The 23,815-nt window shown below is 39.7% G+C and overlaps 1 protein-coding gene across 2 annotated transcripts in view; it reads right to left on the reverse strand.

Annotated features, from left to right (window-relative positions):
- LOC124114808 (phospholipid phosphatase-related protein type 5-like) overlaps window positions 1-17,787 on the reverse strand; it is a 64,238-nt gene extending 46,451 nt beyond the window's left edge. Inside the window, exon 1 of one of the 2 annotated variants that reach the window (XM_046475586.2) lies at window positions 17,674-17,787. The gene's annotated coding sequence lies outside the window, so the exon portion shown is untranslated. Of the gene's footprint in view, window positions 1-712; window positions 1,374-17,673 lie in introns of those variants that run through there. The other variant, XM_046475585.2, reaches the window with a different exon arrangement.
- Between the last annotated feature and the right edge of the window lie 6,028 nt (window positions 17,788-23,815).

The raw sequence follows: 23,815 nt of genomic DNA on the forward strand, positions 1-23,815 counted from the left end.
ACCTTATTTCTATGAAACTTTCTATTTTCTTTCTAGGCCAATATGTGAAGTTCATATCTTCCCCTCAAAGAAATTTGATTCTTTTATCAAATAATTACACACTATTCTAAATGATTCTTTACATTTCTTGAAAAAACAGCTTTTTTCAAAAAACTAATTAACATTAATTTAATGTTTCTCAGTGATTAATTATGTGAAAAATGTTTCTTTAATCTGTCATACAAAATATGTATGTAATAAATAGTATAGAGGAATAATTTTAGTAGAAGTGTGGGGTTATAATCGGTGCCCATTAATCAGTGCCTGTCATACGAGGCGGCTATAGGCATACAGTGGTCAGGTGTCAAATTACAGTAACAGCATGCTTCATTGTTCAGGATATCAATGACTGGTTTGTCTGGTCCAGACGTGATGATTTACAGGTCAATGTCATATACCTGGAGTTTGGCATTACAACAATCAACAATGATTAACAAATCTTATATACTATTTTTTCTCTGACAAAGTTTGTAAAATACTGTATACAAGAGATCCAAGCCATGCCAATTGTCTTCCTTTCTTGGTTTTTAAACAATGTTTTTGTGAAGTTTTGAAAGGGCTTATACCTTGGCTACATGCCAATGTCACAGCCAGTGGTGCTTGACTTGCCAAATACGTTTTATGTTATAAAATTCTTCAAAACATCAGTAGAGATTGAGTAATTTTTACTCACCAGATGCCCAAAGTGTTGACTGTGGGTAAGTTATTAATCCTTCGGTGCATATCCACAACAGGTATTAAGAGTGTCAGTTTAAAAAAGTTTAAAATGTCCCATCAAAGAGGTGCCAGGATGATGCTAGGCATTGGTCATCTTACCACTATCACAATGTCAATGATACTTCCACAATGTTAGAGCTGAATCCAATATTTATATTCTAAAATCAAATGACCATTTCCAACTGCTGCTACCAAAAGCACTATCTCATCATTGCAGGTATGTTATTATTATTATTATCATCAGTAACACCATTCACCAGCTCCGACCTTGATCACAATTCAACAGCTTCAACCACTGCTTTCAATTCAACAGCTTCAACCACTGCTTTCAATTCAACAGCTTCAACCACTGCTTTCAATTCAACAGTTTCAACCACTGGCCACAATTCAACAGTTTCAACCACTGGTCATAATTCAACAGCTTCAACCACTGGTCACAATTCAACAGCTTCAACCACTGGTCACAATTCAACAGCTTCCACCTCTAATCCACTGTTGCAAGTACTGTCCCTGCAAGTATTTCAGTGCTGCCACTTATTTCAACACTGCTGCACAAAGATCGTCCCAGCACTGCCCCAGGCGACCACCATCTGCCTCTTCCAGCGAGCGAGTGAATGAGGAGATGTAAGACCCAGCATCCCGAGCAGGATGAAGCTGTCTGCACGGCCAGGCCTATTTGCCCATGCTGGGAATGACATAGAAAGTCTTGTGTCAACACGTTAAAATGCTGCACGTTAGGACTATTTACTCCCTAATCTGGCTCCCGTAACAGACCTATGTTTGAGGAGGTATACTCGTGCACGGTGCAGCGATGTCGCGGACGCTGTCCTACTGGACAAATATGTCCCCTAGACTTCTTTCAATCCTGGTCTCTACACACTCTTTGTCCTCATTAGCTCTAAACAAAACACATCATCGCAAAATAACGTCAGACCGACCCAGTAATGGTTATTTTAAGTCATCAATTAGCTCTGTAAGCAATTATTTTGAGAAGCAAGAAACTGTCACCATCAGGGTTTCCATGTAACAATGTGTGTCTTGGAGTAGAATTTGTCTCATTTACTGTACTTCACAAACATCAGCATCAATATGACCTGGTCCGTGTATCATGACTTTTAAATGTAGAATTCAGAAAAACATAAAAGTGGATCTTTATCTTAACTTGTCCCTTCAGGTACATCTAGGCTGCCCAGAATGGAGACATCATGGACAATTGCTACAGGTGTACATGTTTAAGAGCTACTTGTCTGTTGTCAGAGCCGACGAGTGAGAGAGTGAGTACGGTTTTACGACGCTTTTAGCAATATTCCAGCAATATCATGGTGGGGGACACCAGAAATGGGCTTCACACATTGTACCCATGTCGGGAATCGAACCCGGGTCTTCGTCGTGACGAGCAAACACTTTAACCACTAGGCTACCCGACCACCCCATGAGCCGATGAGAAGGGGCTTGTCACAGTGTCACTGGTGTTCATGTCATTAACTACCGGTATCTGGCAAAAAACACTCACTCACTCACCCAATGGGTTTCGAACCATGTTAATCATCAGGACATCATCAAGCTATGTATTCTAAGTATCTGCTGTTCAATTTGTTGTCTTATTTATAATCAATTGTCTTCCAATTTGTTTTATTTTGTTTGAAGTTATGTTTTCAATTGGTTTTGACTTATAATTTACTTAAGTTTTGGTTTGAAGTTTGTAAGACTTTTAGAGAATTTCTTAAAGGAATTTAACATCTAAATATTTCCAATTCTTTACTTCTTATTTTGCCTCTCTAAGGATGGAATGTCATCAAAGGCTATAAAAAAACAAGGAAATACAATTGGTCCAGACAAAATGAAAACCAGTCAGTATGTTTACAAAAGTTACAAAATCTATTCAAATCAATAACTGAACCAAAATTATTATGAAAGTGAGGACCATTTGATATTCTAGGTGTGGGGGACTCGGATTTTGTATGGAGACTATTTTTCAGCTACCAAATATTTTCTTAATCAAAACTATGGGCATAAATATTATTTTCTGAAAATAAACTTGCAACAATGTAAATTTCTTTGATCCCCACCAATATGACACATAATTTTTTTCAAGCATTTTCAGAGACAAAGTATTTTGTTCTACAACATCTCAGCTCCTCCCAGAATATCAAATGGTTGGCCACTAATGCATTACATAGAAGAATGCACACATCCAAGAATATCCCACATCACAAGCATATCATACAGACATGTCTCCCTGATAGACACGTGCACCATCTCCATCTATTACATCCATTAAATAGAGTACCAGTGTCCTTTGAAGCACGGTTTGTTCTGTGACGTGAGAATGACGAGAACACCATACAACACAACATTAAAAACATAATGTTGGCAGGAGTGTGAGTCCACCGTGACATTGGCATGTGTCCATATTTCAAAGCTTTTCAAAGCTACATGGAAGCGAGAAGAGTTGGAAGAAATTATTCAAACAGTTTTGTCATGCAGTATTTTCTGTCAAGTTCAGAAAACTAAAGGTGCAAAAACAATGTGTTAATCAATATGTATGACATTTCATCAGGGTAGAAGTTAAGCAGAATAGTGATAACACATAGCAACACCCCCAAAAATGTTTGAAACTCTACTAGCCCTTAGTAACCTTAACATTATCAAGACAGGTCTGGGCTAGCCATCTCCCGAGGCAAGTGTGTCCACTAGCCTACCTAATCGACGTAATAAGCGCCCACGGCGATATTTGCCAATATATTGGCAAGTGAATAATCCCAATTAGCACCCCTTCCGATTGATCAATGTACACAAGACTTATTTATTCGTGTATAATACGCACTCGTGTGTTATATGCACCCTTAATTATGGTCAATTAAATTCAGGAAAATATATCTGTTGTATATAAACAGTCAGACCGTCAGCATAAACCACAAAATTTATCTTTCAACTCTGTTTTTTCCACTAAAATAATATTCTAATAAGAGACCCCTATTTCTAATTTTGAGAGCACCCTGGGCGCTTATTATGTCGAATACGGTATATCAAAGCCTAGTTTCTACCCTTGCCACATCAAGGCCACATTTCTGGCTCGACCCTGGAGGGTAGAAACAACAGCTTTTTCAAACATTAAATATAAAAATGAACAGATGGAAAATAAATTGAATTAATTTAGATTATTAAGGCCAGACTAATTTTTCTCCCCTTGCATAGGGACCCGCCGATCTGATTTCTCCCTGATATTTGAAAAAGTAAATAATGAAATAAACTATGTATTTTAAAGAAACAATTACAGTCATGACTACACTATAATATCGATTGATTTCCCAATGGCAGGGAAAATCTCTTCTGCAATTGTCACTTGCGATCAGCAGAATGCAAATAACTTTCACTGGACGTCTGTTCTGTGAGAGCTAAAAATGAACAGATGGAAAATTTTAATTATTAAGGCCATACTAAAAGTGGTTTGATCTGATGTCTGACTAACGCTCCCTGCAGTACTTATTCCATGCTGCACTCACTCAGAGCTCCCAGCACATCCCAGCATATCCCAGCATATCCAGCATATCTAGCACATTCCAGCATACTCCAGCACATTCCAGCATACTCCAGGATATTCCAGCATATCTAGCACATTCCAGCATACCCCAGCACATTCCAGCATATCTAGCACATTCCAGCATACTCCAGGATATTCCAGCATATCTAGCACATTCCAGCATACCCCAGCACATTCCAGCATATCTAGCACATTCCAGCATACTCCAGGATATTCCAGCATTTCTAGCACATTCCAGCATACCCCAGGATATTCCAGCATATCTAGCACATTTCAGCATATCTAGCACATTCTAGCATATCTAGCACATTCCAGCATACACCAGCACATTCCAGTATACCCCAGCATATTCCAGCACATCTAGCACATTCCAGCATATCAAGCACATTCCAGCATTCCCCAGGATATTCTTGATTCAAGCATATCTAGCACATTTCAGCATATTCCAGCATATCTTGCACATTCCCGCATACCCCAGCACATTCCAGCATATCTAGCATATTCCAGCATATCTAGCACATTCCAGCATATCTAGCACATTCCAGCATATTCCAGCACATCCCTACATATCTAGCACATTCAAGCATACCCCAGCACATTCCAGCATATCTAGCATATTCCAGCATACCCCAGCACATTGCATCTGGACATGATCCATAGGATAACCTGGTGCTCTAAAAAAACCTCAACACAGCCAAACTAAGGGAGATAACCACGTGGCGGGTCCGGTCATTGCCCATCACGACCCTTGTACACCGGTTGTACAGCAAAAACAGGTGAACATTTATTCCAACTATACAGGGTGGTCGGGTAGCCTAGTGGTTAAAGCGTTCGCTCATCACGCCGAAGACCCGGGTTCGATTCCCGACATGGGTACAATGTATGAAGCCCATTTCTGGTATCCCCTGCCGTGATATTGCTGGAATATTGCTAAAAGCGGCGTAAAACCATACTCACTCACTCACTCACTCACTCCAACTATACAAACATGTCCGTACCAATGACCAATGTTTGAAACAAAACACAACCACATTGCGAAAATATTTAATCACACTGTTCCAACAATTAATATCGTAAATTTCACAATTTTTAAACCAAACACAAATACGTTTGTTTGTCAACATAACCTGACCACAAAATCCTGTTTTCTGGTTATCATTTAATACTTTAAGCATTAGACTTCCGATTTTGAAAAAAACAACCTTCATATAGAGCCAAGTCCCCACACAGCTGCGACTGGATCAACTCCAGGAGACAGGGCACTGTTGTAATCTGGGCCAGGAGGAGTCCAGACATGGTGTGTTTTGTGTTTCGAGTAAATGTAGCTAACAGGTCGTTAGTATCAAGCCTCTGTAAAAATGTCCGCGATGTTAATGGAAGGCATTGTGCTGCAATGGCTCTTTCAGAAACCTCTATCCCTCTATTTAATTTCCACATTGATATGTGGTCGCGGTGTGCACCAGCTGTTTTTCAAGGCATGAGAACTTGGAGCATTTTAAAGAGATGTCCCAACACGAACATGTGTTCAACATGCACGAGTATCAGACTTGAGATGGGATTAAAGATTCGGCAGCTTGGAGCAGGAATTTTATCAAGAACAGCTGACGGCAACACACACTCACGTCTAGGTAATGAAGTGCAGACATGGAGAGCACATATTCCTGGAACTAATGGGTTCTGAAACTGTTACTTGGGAGGTATTGCAAGAAAACATGTGACTGATAGTGCACTCTTTCTTCCATTTGTCATTTCCTACTGACAATCTGTGGAATTTTGAAAATGTCTTAAGTCATAATGTTGGATAATGTTTCCTTACGTGTCCTGCCATCAAGGACCCATGCATGCTGGGAAAGTGGGACGACAAATCAGAAGACAACCCAATGAAAAAGAGTAAATAAATCTCTTAATGCTCAAATGCGAAATGTTTTTTACCCACAAACCAGTTTGAAGAAATTGAGGTTTAAACATGCACATGTTTGTTTCTGTCAACTTACATCATCACTGTCACCGAAAAAACATGTATCTCCACAACAAACATTTCACTGTTTGTAGAATGTTTAACAGTGTGTCTACCATCAATGACACCTGTGTGCATCTTCCCGATGCAAGGGAGTTAACTGACTATGAAAGTCCAGTATCCACCCTTGCTAAACTAGGCTGGTATTTCTGGCCTCGATCGTCAGGCCACCAGTGGCTATTGCCGATTATGTCCCTTCTATTTCCCTCCTATTGACCAATCAGATTCCACCTCTCATATCACTTGCATTTGCTTCAAATAAAATGGTGTCGCCAAGTGAAGACGATCTGATTGATAATCAAGATCTATTTTGTAATAAAACGGGTCTTACATAACAAGTGCATCAAATCATGTGAACACTGTGATCAAAAACATGAAAAGATTTGGAAAGTATCTGTTGACACCGATTTGGTGGTGCACATGCTTTGCAAATACTGTAAATGACCGAAATCTGCACAGCATTTTACGAACCGGATGTCTAGTTTGTATGTGATTTTGATTGGACAATGCAGACTCCTTAGTCCAACCAAAATGTAACTCCATAATTTCGGCCTGGTTCGGCAAGGGTAGAAACTGGACTTTAATAGTCAGTTAACTCTCTTGCCTCGGGAAGATGACCTGAGTAGTGACACACAGACTTACGTCTGCTGATCACATGACACTCAGGCAGCAAAGGTCATTACTGGCCTTTAAAATCTACACAAACAATCTCTTCATTCTCCGTCCATCACCAGCTTTTATCTGAACAGTCTCATATATTGTTTCCTAGGGTTTTTAAGAAAATAACAACTTTTATTATTCAAGTAGAGTAAACTACGTTTATAACGAACACACTTATAACAAACTATTTTTTTTAGTCCTGGACATTTGCTTTATATATGCTGTATACATATGCTGATAACGAACTACAGTTATAACAAACCAAAATTAGTGGTCCCTGAGTTCGTTATAATCGTAGTTAACTGTATGTCAGCATCTCGCGTTTAGGCACTAGGTTGTTTCCCAAATTCAACTAGTGCTCTGAATAATATTTAAAATCCTTTTTTTGTTAGTAAATTTGATCATGCAATAAATTTATTACATTACACATTTTAAAGGACTGGGGTTTGACATCTGCTCCTGAGTGATGTGGCTTTGGATAAGTTCCGGCCCTGACTGAGATGACCTGTGCAGCCCAACAACATCAACAAATGAAAGACAGCTGTTTAGTCAACATCTTTTTGTCATTTGTACTGACATAATATTAAATATGAACATACCATATTCGATGTAATAAGCGCCCAGGGTGCTTTCAAAATTAGAAATAGGTTGAGCTTATTAGAATATAATTTTGGTAAGAAAAAAGACAGAGTTGAAAGATCATAAATTTCGTGGATTACACTGACAGCCTAAAATGATACAAAAGAAAATTCTGCGCATATCATACACGAGAGATAAATTTTTCAAGAATTTAATTGCCAATAATTAAGTGTGCGCATAACACATGAGTGCATATTGTACATGAATAAATAAGTCTTGTGTACATTGATCAATTTAGAAGGGGAGCTTATTGGGATTGTTCACTTGCCAATATATTAGCAAATATCGCTGTGTGCCCTTTTTAGAGCGGGGCTCTTATTACGTCGAATACGGTATTAGTGTTCATTTTCGTCAACAAATTCAATATCATTAATGTATGGGAGCCATGGGGTAGCCTTGTGGTAAAAGTGTTCGCTTGTCACACCAAAGGCCTGGGGTCGATACCCCACATGGGTACAATATATGAAGCCCATTTCTGTTATCCCACGCTGTCATATTGCTGGAATATTGCTAAAAGGGGCGTAAAACAATACTCACTAACTAATGTATGATTGTTCAGGGTGTTCAGATATCATTACTGACCAAGAATTAAAACATTTGCTCCAGTCCTACATGTACATTCCTAGACTGACACAGCCATCAACGCTGGTATAGTGTCGTGTCATGTCTGGGGCAAGCACAATAGCGGTGGACATCTTGTGAGCTTCAAGCTATTGGTGTCATGGCACACAAAGCGAGTCAAGTTGCCCCTTGGATCAGAACTGGTAGGAGTGAGTGAGTATGGTTTTACTCCGCTTTTACCAATATTCCTGCAAGATCAAAGTGGGGCACACCAGAAATGGGCTTCATGCATTGTACCCATGTTGGGAATCGAACTCAGGCCTTCGGCGTGACAAGCAAACACTTTAACCACTAGGCTACCCCACAACTCCCATGCATTAATGATTTTGATATTTGTTTACGAAAATGAAAACACTTCTATATTCATATTTTCATATTTAATATAATGTCAGTATAATTGACCATAAGATGATGACGAAGCAGCTTTCTTTCATTTGGCAGATGGCGTTGTTGGGCTGCTTATGTCATCTCAGTCAGGGCCTGAACTTATCCATGGTCACATCACTAAGGACTGAGTCTGGTTGGCCTGGGGATCAGAGCTGTTAGGTGAGTGAGTGAGTGAGTGAGTTGGGTTTAACGCCGCTTTTAACAGTATTCCAGTTATATTGCGGCGTGTCAGCTTAATGTGGGAGGAAAGCCCGAAGTGATGCAGGTCTCAGAGGTTTACCACTTCGGTGAAACCCACGAGCAGGGGTATGGTGCTGACAAACCTCGAAACATAATTGGGGCGAACCGGGATTCGAACCCACAATCATAGGTTTCTGGCGTGCCCAAGGGATGCAACTCTGCACAGCGAATCGCGGCGCCTAGGCGACTGGGCCACCCGTGCCCCTGTTAGGAGTGAGTGAGTATGGTTTTATATCGCTTTTAGCAATTTTCCAACAAGATCAAAGTGGGACACACCAGAAACGGGCTTCACGCACAAACCCAGGCCTTCGTCATGATAAGTGAAAGCAAGAACAGATCCAGCATTTTTAAAAGGGAGGATCCAGCAGGGAGGGGTCCAAAATATCAAAATCCTCCCTCAGAAAATGTTACTGCCTATAACGTACATTTGTTTTTCCAAAGATGGGTGGGGAACCCCTGGAACCCCTGGAACCCCCTGGAACCCCCTGAAACCCCCCTCTAGATCCGCCTGTGGAAAGAACTGCTAGGAAAGCTTTGTGACCATCACCGTTCCATGTTCATCTCGGAGTGAGTACCATTTCTACCCTAATACTGAGTGAGTGGATTAACATCAGCTACTCTGTATTGACTGTAAGGTGAGGAAACCAGGGGTTGATAGTGGGAGCAACAAATAATGACATCTACAATGTCACCAATTAGCTAGGACATATCTGGAGGAGAGTCTATCTGTCACCCACCCTGCATTGAACTATGCAGCCATTTTGACCACTACAGGTGAAGATCCGGGGTAGAATAGGTCTTCAACAAACCATGCTTGCCATAAAAGGCGACTTTGCTTGTCGTAAGAGGCGACTAAAGGGATTGGGTGGTCAGGCTCGCAGACTTGGTTCATGCATGTCATTGTATCCCAATTGCGTGGATCAATGCTCATGATGTCAATCACTGGATTGTCTGGCCCAGACTCGATTATTTACAGATGGCTGGAATATTGCTGAGTGAGGCGTGAAACAACAAACAAACACTCACTAACTCACTCCAAATGTTATCAAGCATACATCAGGGTCTTGTTCCAGATGGAGAATTCCAGAAGAGATAATGCTGCTTGCAGATGCATGAGTCTGACAGAGATGACTAACCACTTTCATGAATCATTTAGAAAGTTCAAACAGATATATTGCACATGATGTTAAATCTAGTGATGTTGTCATGGGAACAAGAATACATTATCTGCAAGAATTTCATTTTTTTCATAAACTGAAATTGAGAAAGTTTAATCATTTTCATTTTAAGCTAAATGTGGACATATTTATGAGACTTCAGATGAACAAACTGACTTATTAAATGTCTTGATAATGACGCTAAACATTATACACTAAGCTAAATGTGGACATATATATGAGACTTCAGATGAACAAACTGACATTAAATGTCTTGATAATGATGCTAAACATTACACACTAAGCTAATGTGGACATATCTATGAGACTTCAGATGAACAAACTGACTTAGTAAATGTCTTGATAATGATGCTAAACATTACACACAAAGATCAGTAACAACAGTCATGACACACTAAGTGGGCACTATTTACAATGGGACATGGCTGAAAATTCATGAACATTATCACAAAAAAATAAAATAGAAAATTTAATAAAATATTTAAAATATCACAAATTCTGTTAAACACATCTTAACAAAAGTGACAAAACCCTTTCCATTCAATGATAAGAAACCTCCATTGTCCATTGTATGATTCTGACTGAGTATATCATGAGCATGTGTTCATGAATCACTATCAAGTAGTGATGATATCAAGTGTTTGCAAAAAGGTGAGTGTAACCTGTCCCACATGTGACACCTGTCACAAACACATGCAAGGGCAAGTCAACTGTTCACCTAAAATAACATGAGAACATATATCGTACAGGCAGACAGTGATGAGACCCAATTGGATGTTTTGCATATGATATTTCTTGATTGTCAAAAGCAAAATTTTTGGAGCCAACACAATACCACGATGAGCAAAATACAAAATGAAAGTAAATAAATGTAACTTGGGCTTCAGATCCATGAAATAACATAGAGTGAGTTAGTTTCAACACAACTTTGTATTTCAGTTATATCATAAGGTGTCAACTTACTGTGGGGAGGTGGGCTTGAGGTGGCCCAGTCCTCTAAGTGCTGTACAGAGTTGCCTCCCTTAAACACGCCAGGCACCTATGATCTGTTAGCCCGGATCAGTTTTCCAGTACTATGTTCCCAGGTTTGTCAGCACCATACCCGTGCTTGTGGGTTTCATGAAAAGGGTAAACATCTAAAACCTGCATCACTTTGGGCTTTCCTACCCATCAAGCAGACACTCTGGAATACTGTTAAAAGTGGTGTTAAACTCACTCACTCACTCACTACTGTGAGAGGAAATCCTGAGAGATGCGAGCCTTAGATGTTTTGTAAATCGGTGGCATGGTTTTGGTGCTGACAAAACATCATAATTCATTACCACAATGCAACCAGCATGCACACAGTACAAAGCTATCTTCCACATGACAACTGCCATTAGTAGAACAATAAAATTGACCAATCACGTCTCCAGATGAGTGGGCAATAACTACATCTGTAGAACATACTTAATCAATGACTCTGATTCCAAACACACATCAATAACATGCCATGGAATAGTTGCATTTGTGTTGTTGATTATCACCCAAGCACACAAACAGTGTGTATTCTGATCAATACTATCTTCTGTGCGCCAGACAGGAGCTTGCATTATCAGCTCAATAAACATGCAAGAGGTGTATCTTAAAATCAGTAAAAAATAATTTAGACTAAAAATAATCTATTTCCATAAAATAACAATCCATAAAAGCAAGTTGATAAATAATTACACGGGCAATGAAAACTCTGGGCATGTTGCTTTTTTATGTTAATTTTTATTAAGTGATTCTATTTAAAACTTCTCTCTTTATTTAGTGAATATTTAAAGTGCTAAAATTTAATTGGACTGAATATGGACCATGTAGATGTTTTAGAGCTATTTAATTTAAAAATTAAAATTTCAACAAATTTCAAACTAAATTCTGACTTTATTTTTTTGTGTTCTTTGGATAAGCAATTGTGAAATTTCTGTAAATTTTCATTGCCCATTAAGGCTAATTACAGTTTGAAAAGGAAAGAAAATTCTGAGACCTTTTCACTTTACTGTATTATTCATTGACATCAAGCCACTTTGACAAAGTAGTTACTGGCATAGAAGACTGTACAATCTGGCAAACCACATCGTCCATATGACATAAATGTTATCAATTTTCAATTATCAATAATTTTATATGCACAGATAGTTTGGCCATTGAGGACATATTCCCAAACGTCCTGCGTGAGCCTGCACTCAACAATGCCACCTCCTCAAGTCCCAGGGAAGCCTTTTGTCCATTGTTGTTGGTTTGTTGTTTAACACAGCACTCAGCAATATTCCAGCTATATGACAGTGGTCTGTAAATTATTTAATGTGGACAAGACAATCCGGTGATTGAGATCATGAGCATCGATCCACGCAATTTGGATCAATGACATGCATTAACCAAGTCAGCGAGCCTGACCACCTGATCCCGTTAGTTGCCTCTTATGAAAAGCATAGTCATCTTTTCATATAATTGGGTACTATACTCTGACTAAACTCAAATTGAGTTTGACTGAAGTAGTTGAAACACAGACTGTCCCAACTCAAATGTTATCATGTAAAACAAAACGCTGTGATCATAATAAAATCATCACGTTAGGACTTGTCAGAAGTACAGAACTTAAAATAACTTGATTGAAAACTGTGAGATGAGGATTTTAAGTTTTTCTAAATTTTGGATTAAACAAATTTAAAATTCCATGTGTGTACTTTAAACATGCTTTAGAGAAATGTTTGGTTATTTCCATTACCCTTAGGAGATTTACCACTGTTTGAAAGCGTTAGACAATTTGAAATGTGACTTTAATTGGACCGCAGCACTGTCGTGCAGATTTCGATCGATTGCAGGATTTGCAAAGCATGTGCACGGCCAACTCGTTGTCAGCAGATATTTTCCAAATCTTGTCATGTTTTTAATCAAGGTGCTCACGTGATTTATGCATTTTGCGATGTAGATCACAATATAGACCTTGATTATCCATCAGATCGTCTTGACTGGGCGCCACTGTTTTGTTTGAAGCAAATGCAAGCATTACAAGATCTGATTGGTCTAAAGGAGAGGCTTAAAAGGGACATAACTGGTAATAGCCACTGGTGGCGCTACTGTAGAGCCCAGGAATTCCAGCCTGGTTCAGCAAGGGTGGGAACTGGACTTTTAAAGTCCGTGAACTCTCTTGCCTCGGAAAGATGAATTACAGAGGCCAATGTCTACTTCTCACAAGACCCTAGTGTCCACACGAACGAAGCACGAACGACAGTGGAGTTTTTAAGATTATGTTTCCAAGTCCAATACAATAAAATGGACTATATTATTAGTTTAAAACAAGTGTCATGTATGTTAAAATTATTTTCATAGTCATTTTTCTAAAAAAATATTATTTGTTCACAAAATACAAAATACCTGATGAAGGAGTAAGCATTATACTTCAAAGTGATATGTTCCTCATAATAAAGAAGTTGACATCCATATATTGTCTTCCTTATGGGAGTCACTTCTAAATGCCTTTCAAAGACAAAATACAAATTGACAACAATAATCTTGCCTCCGACTTTTTCACTGCAAACCCTGACAAAAGTTGTGTTGTGGATCCCCCAAAGTTTGTCTCAGAGGAAAAATAATTGTTGGTCATAAAGAAGTGAAAGAAATAATCAACTGAGTTACAATAACAGAAGAAAGGGTAGAAGAAATTATCTGTGTCTCCAACAACAATCTGAGGAAGAAGTTTTAGCATAGGGAGGAAAGCTTGGTTAAGAAATAACAGTCTGGTTGAGAAATAACAGGTTGGTTGAGGAATAACAGTGTGGCTAAGGAATAATAGTTTGGTTGAGGAACAACAGGAAGTTGAAGAAGAACACGTTGATTGATGAACACATTGATTCAGGAAGAACGAATTGGTTGAGGAAGAACACATTGAGGAAGAACATTGGTTGAGGAAAAAAACATTGGTTGAGGAAGAACACATTGAAGAACACATTGATTGAGGAAGAACACATTGATTGATGAACACATTGGTTGAGGAAAAACACATTGGTTAAGGAAGAACACATTGAGGAAGAACATTGGTTGGGGAATAACACATTGATGAACACATTGGTTAAGGAAGAACACATTGATTGTTAAACACATTGGTTCAGGATAAACACATTGGCTGAAGAACACATTGGTTAAGGAAGAACATATTGAAGAACACATTGAGGAAGAACATTGGTCGGGGAATAACACATTGATGAACACATTGGTTCGGGATAAACACATTAGTTGAAGAACACATTGGTTAAGGAAGAACATATTGAAGAACACATTGATGAACAAAGTGGTTGAGGAAGAACACATTGATTGATAAACACATTGGTTGAGGAAGAATACATTGATTGAGGAAGAACATATTGATGGAGGAAGAACACATTGATTGATAAACACATTGGTTGAGGAAAAACGCATTGGATAAGGAAGAACACATTGAGGAAAAACATTGGTTTGGGAATAACACATTGATGAACACATTGGTTTGGGATAAACACATTGGTTGAAGAACACATTGGTTAAGGAAGAATATATTGAAGAACACATTGAGGAAGAACATTGGTTGACAAAGAACACATTGATTGATAAACACATTGGTTGAGGAAGAACACATTGATTGAGGAAGCACCCATTGGTGGAGGAAGAACACATTGATTGATGAACACATTGGTTCGGGATAAACACATTCGTTGAAGAACACATTGGTTAAGGAAGAACATATTGAAGAACACATTGAGGAAGAACATTGGTTGGGGAATAACACATTGATGAACACATTGGTTCGGGATAAACACATTGGTTGAAGAACACATTGGTTAAGGAAGAACATATTGATTGATAAACACATTGGTTGAGGAAGAACACATTGATTGAGGAAGAACACATTGATTGAGGAAGAACATATTGGTTGAGGAAGAACATATTGGTTGAGGAAGAACATATTGATGGAGGGAGAACACATTGATTGATAAACACATTGGTTGAGGAAAAAACATTGGTTAAGGAAGAACACATTGAGGAAGAACACTGGTTTGGGAATAACACATTGATAAACACATTGGTTCGGGATAAATATATTGGTTGAAGAACACATTGGTTAAGGAAGAATATATTGAAGAACACACTGAGGAAGAACACATTGATGAACACAGTGGTTGAGGAAGAACACATTGATTAATAAACACATTGGTTAAGGAGGAACACATTGATTGAGGAAGAACACATTGGTGGAGGAAGAATACACTGGTTGAGGAAGAATACATTGGTGGAGGAAGAATACATTAGTGGAGGAAGAATACATTGATTGAGGAAGAACACATTGATTGAGGAAGAACACACTGGTGGAGAAAGAACACATTGATTGAGGAAGAACACACTGGTGGAGAAAGAACACATTGATTGAGGAAGAACACATTGTGGAGGAAGGACACATTGTTGGAGGAAGAACACATTGATTGAGGAAAAACACATTGATTGTTGAAGAACACATTGGTGGAGGAAGAACACATTTTTGGAGGAAGAACACAGTGGTGGAGAAAGAATACATTGGTTAAGGGAGAACACATTGGTTAAGGGAGAACACATTGATTGAGGAAAAACACATTGATTGAGGAAAAACACATTGGTTAAGGGAGAACACATTGGTTAAGGAAGAACACATGGGTTAAGGGAGAACACATTGGTTAAGGAAGAACACATGGGTTAAGGGAGAACACATTGGTTAAGGAAGAACATTTTGGTTAAGGAAGAACACATTGGTAAAGGAAGAACACATTGGTTTAGGAAGAACACATTGGTTAAGGAAGAACACAATGGTTAAGGAAGAACACATTGATTGAGGAAGAACACATTGATTGAGGAAAAACACATTGGTTAAGGGAGAACACATTGGTTAAGGAAGAACACATTGAATGAGGAAGAACACATTGGTTAAGGAAGAACACATTGATTGAGGAAGAACACATTGGTTAAGGGAGAACACATTGGTTAAGGAAGAACACATTGGTTAAGGGAGAACACTTTGGTTAAGGAAGAACACATTGGTTAAGGGAGAACACATTGGTTAAGGAAGAACACATTGATTAAGGGAGAACATATTGGTAAAGGAAGAACACATTGGTTAAGGGAGAACACATTGGTTAAGGAAGAACACATTGATTAAGGGAGAACACATTGGTTAAGGAGGAACACATTGGTTAAGGGAGAACACATTGGTTAAGGAAGAACACATTGGTTAAGGGAGGACACATTGGTTAAGGAAGAACACATTGGTTAAGGAAGAACACATTGGTTAAGGGAGAACACATTGGTTAAGGAAGAACACATTGATTGAGGAAGAACACATTGGTTAAGGGAGAACACATTGGTTAAGGAAGAACACATTGATTGAGGAAGAACACATTGGTTAAGGGAGAACACATTGGTTAAGGAAGAACACATTGGTTAAGGGAGAACACTTTGGTTAAGGAAGAACACATTGGTTAAGGGAGAACACATTGGTTAAGGAAGAACACATTGATTAAGGGAGAACACATTGGTTAAGGAAGAACACATTGGTTAAGGGAGAACACATTGGTTAAGGAAGAACACATTGATTAAGGGAGAACACATTGGTTAAGGAAGAACACTTTGGTTAAGGAAGAACACATTGGTTAAGGGAGAACACATTGGTTAAGGAAGAACACATTGGTTAAGGAAGAACACATTGGTTAAGGAAGAACACATTGGTTAAGGGAGAACACATTGGTTAAGGAAGAACACATTGATTGAGGAAGAACACATTGATTGAGGAAGAACACATTGGTTAAGGAAGAACACATTGGTTAAGGAAGAACACATTGGTTAAGGGAGAACACATTGGTTAAGGAAAAACACATTGATTGAGGAAGAACACATTGTTAAGGGAGAACACATTGGTTAAGGAAGAACACATTGGTTAAAGAAGAACATTTTGGTTAAGGAAGAACACATTGGTTAAGGAAGAACACATTGATTAAGGAAGGATATATTGGTGGAGGAAGAACACATTGATTGAGGAAGAACACATTGGTTAAGGAAGAACACATTGGTTTAGGAGGAACACATTGATTGAGGAAAAACACATTGATTGAGGAAGAACACATTGGTTAAGGGAGAACACATTGATTAAGGAAGAACACATTGGTGAAGGAAGAACACTTTGAAGAACACACTGATTGAGGAAGAACATTGGTTGAAGAAGAACACATTGATAGAGGAAAAAAGTGAATCTAGAGCCATTGGCTGATATCACCAGCAACTGGGTGCCTAGCCAGTCTACCAATGGTAAGCACCTGGTTCCCATGTACGTTCACTAATACTACAAGCAGGAAATACTGAGGACCATTCCTGTCAAGGCAGAAAAAAGCTGGACTGAGAAAGAATATACATGTTACAAACTCACACCATGTCCCGGCCCTAGAGTCAACTATATACTAACAGTACATCAGGAACATTGAACTTACAGTATATACACTGGTTTCCATTATTAGCTCAAGGAACCCAGTCACAACCTGTCCAACTCCTTTGTGCATATGATAATTAAATGACCATATGTTGTCACTAGGATTAAAATGATTTCAACTCACCTACCAACCAGCAGCTGTAGCAGGTCCTATCCTTATGAGAGAGTGATGGTATTCTGCCTCTCTCCCTCTCTCCTCCCTGTCTACATCTCTGCCACAGGATCAATACCTACCTGGCTGAGACGCGCAGACCTGCTGCAGTGATAACGAGTAGGGCTTTGATTGCAGGTAGCGCGCAGCTGAAGAAAGGTAAATATATGATACTATTGACATTTGGAGCAGGATCACATTTAGCAATATATTGACAAAATAACAGCAGCAACGAGGAAGCTGAATAGAGGGCTGACACTGGCTGCAGCTGAAGGAAATGGGGATGCTTGTGACATTGTGGTTGTGTGGTTCTCATTGCTTGGGATCAGCAGTAATGTGTTGGGTGTCGGGATGGGTGGGCTTGATAATTGGAGGGGCTGGAGGTCAGGGTGGGCAGTGGTGGGTGGTGGGTGGATCTTTTCTAATTTATTGGAGGCAGGGTTCTGCTTCCAAACAAAATGTTCTTATAAATTGCAAAGATGTATGTTTTCAGAATGTGATTTGGTCTCTTATTTTATAGATCAATGCATAAAGTTAATTCTTAACCTAACAATCTGAAAACATACATCATTGTCCAAGACCTCTCGCTGTATAATGGCTTTTACGTGTTGATACCTTTTAAAGTTATTTTTCTGATTTTGATAATCAAAATATTGACGCACATAGAACGAATTTCGAGCATATGTTATGAGATCAACATGATTTCAGTGGAATATAAGCATTACCAACGCACGATCAACTGGTAGAAGGTACTGCAATTTATCCTGGACAGTTGCCTCTGCGCTAATCCTTGGTTTGGTTCCCAGATTCGCCCGATGCTTGGTCCTTCAGCACAATACCCGTACTCGTGGGTTTCACCAAAATGGTAAACGAAAACGACCCGTGTCACCTTAAGTCTTCATCCCACGTCAAGCTGACACAACTTGGTAAAACTGCAATACAACTTGCTCTCAAATATGATGGAGCCGAAGGAAACGAGTCAAATTATTCTGCTCATTGTCAAACCATGCAGGAGCATGTGCGTAGATTTTACTGGTGCTTCATTTATACGAATCACGAGAATATAAAAAACAACGCGGAACTTGTGCATTGCTCATATTCTTGCTATCATTTGAGTGGGCAAAATTTCTTTTCAGACATTATATACCCCGTAGTTTGTGAAATCGTTTGCCAGACAGGTAATTAGTACGGCGGTAAAGCGTTGCCATGGAAACCAGTCATTTATTTGACAAGTGCATGGACGTTAACACGATATACCAAGCTTAACAATACACATACCGTATTCGCGTTATTAATCGCCATGCTCTAATAAGCAATACACATACCGTATTCGCGTTATTAATCGCCATGCTCTAATAAGCAATACACATACCTTATTCGCCTTATTATTCGCCATGCTCTAATAAGCAATACACATACCGTATTCGCGTTATTAATCGCCATGCTCTAATGAGCAATACACATACCTTATTCGCGTTATTAATCGCCATACTCTAATGAGCAATACACATACCGTATTCGCGTTATTAATCGCCATGCTCTAATGAGCACCCGTGACTAACTTCTAGACAAATCCGAAAGTAATCTTTATACAAGATCTTCACTACAAAGACCGAAATTGACATGACAGTCCATATTTTCTTGTGCATGTTACAGTTTTTCTGTTTCATAAAACAGCATAAGTGACATATAATCGCCTTTAGCTATTTAGTTTTATCGGCATTTGGACGAAGTGTCGTCACTACCGCTTGATCCCTGAAAACAAATTTAACTCGCCTTGTATGGTTTCAATAAGAATCCCCTTGTTAATTTTCTAAGTGATTACGGCGAATAAGGTACTGCCTAAAATCTCTTAGATACGATAAAAGAGTGATTTTTAAAATGTAGGTTAATTTACTACGTATGAATATATTTGGCAGCCATTTGAAGTTTTGTTTGTTCATTTTTGTTGTTTAACGCCAATATTCAAGCTATATGAAGGCGGTCTGTAAATAAATCGAGTCTGGGCCAGACAATCCAGTGACTGACATCATGGGCATCGATCCACGCAACTGGGATACGATGTCCATGCATCAACCAAGTCAGCGAGCCTGACCACCCGTTAGTCGCTTCTTACTACAAGCATATGCATAGTCGCCTTTTACGGCAAACATGGGTTGCTGAAGACCTATTCTAAACCGGATCTTCATGGGTCCGGGAATTGTTAAATACGACAGGGGCGTGATATATGAACCACTTTTTCATATTACCCAAGGCTTTCATCTTCAGATCAATTGAAGAAAATTATGGTTGTACGACTAGAGATACCTTTTCGTGTGTCCTGTCCAAAGCAGAAAATCGACATCAAACCAAGATCTTGTGATTTAGATAATGACTCCAAGTAATAGGTGATGTTACCAGACCAGACCGAGATCCTGACCCACACCTTGACTGGGTCAAATGAAAGCAGTGCAGCAAACGGACGTATCGATCTAACGCAACGTCGCGCACGTGGACCCTGACTATCAGGAACGCTTCCTGTAGTGTTAGTCCTGTACGTCTTGTTCTACTCGTCTTCCCAAGGCAAGGGAGTTAACTGACTATGGAAGTGCAGTTTCCACCCTTACCGTTCTAGGCTGGACTTCCGGGGTTACATTTTGGCAGGACTAACGAGTCTTTGCATAATCCAAACAAAATTGCGTAACGAACTAGGCATCCGGTTCGTTAACATCATGGATTTCACGTGCAGATTTCGGTCGACTAAAGGATTTGCAAAGCATGTATACCGCCAAGTGGGCGTTGATAGATACTTTGCAAATCATTTCATGTTTCTAATCAAGGTGCTCAAGTGATTTGATGGACTTGGCGAGGTGAGGCCCGTTTTATTACCATACAGATTTTGATTATTGATCAAATCGTCTTGACTGGGTGCTGCCATTTTGTTTGAAGCAATTGCAAGTGATATGAGAGGTGGAATCTGATTGGTCTATAGGAGGGACATAACTCGTAATTGCCACTGGTGGCGCTACGATCGAGCCCGGAAATTCAAGTCTAGTACAGCAATGATGGAAACTACATTTTTATCGTCAGTTAACGCCCTTGCCTTGGAAAGATGGGTACTACTGATCGATGGGCGAACTGTAAAACTTGTGGAAACACAGCGTTGTTAACTTGGTTCCTGGTTCTTATCCACATCGCCAGCAACGTGCCAGGTCTGTTTATGCAGGGCCTGGATGCGTATAGATGGCACGTGGTAAACAAGGCATGTTGCTTTATCTTAATGCCCATCGTGTTGGGCTCTTAACGTTATGTTCCCCAGCTCTGAAAAATCCCCCGAAGTGGTAAACGTCTGAGACCTGCATCACTACGGGCTTTCCTCCCACATTAAGCTGACACGCCTTGATGTAACTGGAATACTGTTTAAAGCGGCGTTAAACCCAACTCACTCACTCACTCACTGAAAAATCCCTGGATGTGAACGACGACCCTGTACTACAGTTATATGCTCATAAATGTCATGCTGGAAAATTAGACGTTGGTGTCACTACATTTGAGGTTTTAGCAATACACAATCTCCAAGTATATAGTTTTACTCATACCATTGGAAACAGACAAATCCGTATAAATGACACCATTTTTGTCACTGGTGCGTCACATTTTTGCCTCCGCATGTCTACTTTTTGGAAGTTCTTTTTGGCGGCGTTAGGCAATAAATACTTACTTATCTATGCAAATTGAGTGAATGGCGATGCAAGTGGTACGACAGGACATGCTTACCCTTTTCGCGAACACCCGACGTCATTACTGATTTTCAGGCGACCATTCATTAAATTTCACTGCTGTTTTGCCCTTTACGCCAAATGGAATCTGTAACGTGGGACAATCTAGACTGGTTATTCTCTTGCATTGACAACTTATATTTACTAATGGTTGGATGTTTTCAGATTTGCAGGTGTTATTGAGTAAATGTCAAGACATGTTAGCAGTCAATGAAACCTACGGAGAGTTGGTGTTTAATGCCGCAATATTCCAGCTATATGACGGCGGTCTGTAAATAATCAAGTCTGGACCAGACCATCCAGTGATTGACATCATGAGTATCGTTCCATGCAATTGAGATACGATGACATGCATCAACCAAGTCAGCTAGCCTGGCCACCCGATCCCGTTAGTCGCCTCTTACGTCAAGCAGAGTCGCCTTTCACGACAAGCATGGTTGATGAAGACCTATATTACCCCGGATCTTCACTCCTCATTCTATTTTGGTGATTTTGTCCACATGTGAGACATTTCTTCTAGTTTCATTGTTTCCTTTGTCAGATAATTGAAGCACCAGATCGTTAGACATGTCGCATCTGCAGTAAGCTCCAGGTGTAGAGGTGGCAGCATGGTCATTCAGTTACAACTCAAGTCTAATCTCGTTAATAACGAACTACGTGTATGTCGCATGATCTAAGTAACTGCCTTAATTGCGAAAATAATGTTCATGTATATAGAGTTGCTCAAGTTTAAAAAATGATCAGCGTGTGTGTGTGTGTGTTTGTGTCTGTGTGTGTGAGTGTGTGTGTTTGTGTCTGTGTGTGAGTGTGTGTTTGTGTCTGTGTGTGTGTGTGTTTGTGTCTGTGTCTGTGTGTGTGAGTGTGTGTTTCTCTTTCTCTCTCCTTCTCTCCCTCTTTTCTCTCCTCTCTTTTCTCACTCACTCCCTCTTTTGTCTCTCTCGGTGTGCGTGTGTGTGTGTGTGTGTGTGTGTGTGTGTGTGTGTGTGTGTGTGTGTGTGTGATGAAAGATGCAAAAGACATATTCGTGTCAACAAAGACATGATGTAGCAGTAAGTCACTTGATACGAATATGTACCAGTCGCGGATGTCGATTTTGTGAAACGTTCTCTGATTGGACTATCGATATATGAAATAGTCCAATCATATATAGCACAGGAAACTGGGCTTGATGTGGCAAGGGTGGAAACAAGACTTTGATCATAAGGCTAGTGGATGCTAATGCCTCGGGAAGATGAGGAGGAACATAAGACGGATTTTATATACATGCAAGTGTTGCGTGTACCTCTACTGGTGGAGAAACAATAACTTTCCTGCTACAGCCGCTTAATAACAGGGAGGAGGAGTGATGTGCAGATTGACAGACACATTCTTGTCAACACAGACTCGTTGAACAGATACGGCCTTTGAAAGCAGCACGATGCTCACTTCCACAGTTTCCACTTTCAGAAAAAACCAGCGTCACGATGTTCACCCGTATTGTCACCGTTACACCTTGTGCATACAGAGACGAAATGTGGCCGTACGTTGGCAATTAACACCCTATACATGGGGGAACAATTAACTGGAGTGACTGAAAATATATGTTGACGCGTTCAGGAATCTGGGGTGTAGCAGTAAAACAGTCTTCACCCTTCCCTCACACTACCCTATAGCATGACTGAACTTTTCACTTTTGCTTCACCTCACCGTCACCGTCAACGATATATATTGTTCACTATATAATCTTTCGTTCAGAAACTATCCCTGGTATCCATGTCAGCAGTTGGTTATTTAGATCATAGTCTCACCCATTTGATCGACAAACGCGATTAGCTGTGCAGAGTTGCCTCCCTTGGGCACGCCAGGAACCTATGATTGTGGGTTCGAATCCCGGTTCGCCCCGATTATGTTTCTAGGTTTGTCAGCACCATACCCGTGCTCGTTGGTTTCACCGAAGTGGTAAACGTCTGAAACCTGCATCACTTCGGGCTTTCCTCCTTCATTAAGCTGACACGACGTGATATAACTGGAATACTGTTAAAAGCGGCGTTAAACCCAACTCACTCACTCGTTACATCGTCTGCCAACGACTTAAGGCACAGCCTATTGTTAACTAGTGAATATGTCACCTAATCTTTCAGCGAGATATCATACAAGGTAGATGTTTCTTAAAATGTATTTAAGAAACCGTCACTTCGGCGACAACTAACAGGAAACTCGACCACAGTATACTGAGATGAGGTGAGGTGAAATAGGATATAACGTCGCGTTCACTATTATTGCACTTATATAGCGATGTTCATGTACGTGTGTGTCTAGTGGCTTGTTTTCGGACCCAGGGCGCTTATCCACTGAGGTACTATGTTGAAGTTTAACAT

The sequence above is a fragment of the Haliotis rufescens genome, unplaced genomic scaffold (genome assembly GCF_023055435.1).
Source record: "Haliotis rufescens isolate VD_foot unplaced genomic scaffold, xgHalRufe1.0.p SCAF_2, whole genome shotgun sequence".
Taxonomy (NCBI): domain Eukaryota; kingdom Metazoa; phylum Mollusca; class Gastropoda; order Lepetellida; family Haliotidae; genus Haliotis; species Haliotis rufescens.